This window comes from Pleurodeles waltl, chromosome 6, assembly GCF_031143425.1.
Source record: "Pleurodeles waltl isolate 20211129_DDA chromosome 6, aPleWal1.hap1.20221129, whole genome shotgun sequence".
Classification (NCBI taxonomy): Eukaryota; Metazoa; Chordata; class Amphibia; order Caudata; family Salamandridae; genus Pleurodeles; species Pleurodeles waltl.
Genome location: NC_090445.1, coordinates 98,751,304 through 98,752,876, shown reverse-complemented (window position 1 = coordinate 98,752,876; position 1,573 = coordinate 98,751,304).

Below are 1,573 nucleotides of genomic sequence, written 5' to 3'. Positions count from 1 at the left end.
GGGGAAACCCAATCCATGACTGTCTGGATTTTCCCCTGAAGTGGTGCAATCTGTTCTCCACCTACCAGGTGTCCCAGATAAACTACCTTTCCCTGCCCTATCTGGCACTTTGAGGCCTTGATAGTGAGGCCTGCCTTTTGCAGGGCCTCCAAAACTTTCCAAAGATGGACCGGGTGCTCATCCCAGGTGGAGCTAAAGACAGCTATATCATCTAGATATGCTGCACTAAAAGCCTCCAACCCTTGCAGGACTGTGTTCACCAACCTCTGAAAAGTGGCAGGTGCATTTTTCAAACCAAAGGGCATCACCGTAAATTGGTAGTGCCCTCCTATAGTTGAAAATGCAGTTTTAGGTTTACCATCCTCAGCCAATTTGATCTGCCAATACCCTGCAGTCAAATCAAAGGTGCTTAGATACTTGGCAGATGCCAGTGTATCTATGAGCTCATCTTCCCTGGGTATAGGGTGAGCATCCGTTTTTGTTACCTGATTGAGACCTCTGTAATCTACACAAAACCTCATCTCCCTTTTTCCATCTTTTGAGTGAGGCTTTGGTACAAGCACCACAGGACTCGCCCATGGGCTTTCAGAAGGTTCAACCACTCCTAGATCAAGCATTTTCGGAACCTCTTGTTTCATGCAGTCCCTGACATGGTCAGGCTGCCTATAGATTTTACTTTTGACAGGCAAGCTGTCTCCAGTATCAATTGTGTATTCACACCAAGATGTGGTGCCTGGCACAGTTGAAAAGAGTTCAGAAAATTGTCCCAGGAGATTTATGCAGTTGTCTTTCTGTTCTGCAGTTAGACAATTTTCTAACACTACTCCCTCCACTAAAGCATCCTCTTCAGTGGAGGAGAAGAGATCAGGGAGAGGGTCACTCTCTTCTTCTTGTCCTTCATTTGTTTCCATGAGCAGGGTGCGATCAGCCCTGTCATAGTAGGGCTTTAGGCGGTTGACATGAATCACCCTAAGGGGACTCCTGGCAGTGCCCAGGTCTACCAGATAGGTAACCTCACCCTTTTTCTCAAAAATTAGATGGGGTCCACTCCATTTTTCTTGGAGTGCTCTTGGGGCCACCGGCTCCAATACCCACACCTTCTGTCCTGGTTGGTACTGAATCAGAACAGCCTTCTGGTCATGCCATTGCTTCTGGAGCTCTTGGCTGGCTTGGAGGTTTTTACTGGCCTTTTTCATGTACTCAGCCATTCTGGATCTTAGGCCAAGTACATAGTCCACTATGTCCTGTTTGGGAGCTTTTAAAGGTTGTTCCCAACCCTCCTTCACAAGTGTTAGTGGACCTCTTACAGGGTGTCCAAATAGGAGTTCAAAGGGGCTGAAGCCCACTCCTTTCTGGGGTACCCCCTGTAAGCAAAAAGGAGGCAAGGTAACAGGACATCCCATCTCCTCCTGAGTTTTTCAGGGAGTCCCATTATCATACCTTTGAGAGTTTTATTAAACCTCTCTATCAGTCCATTAGTCTGTGGATGATAAGGAGTGGTGAATTTGTATGTTACACCACATTCCTTCCACATAGCTTTCAATTATGCAGACATAAAGTTGCTACCTCTGTC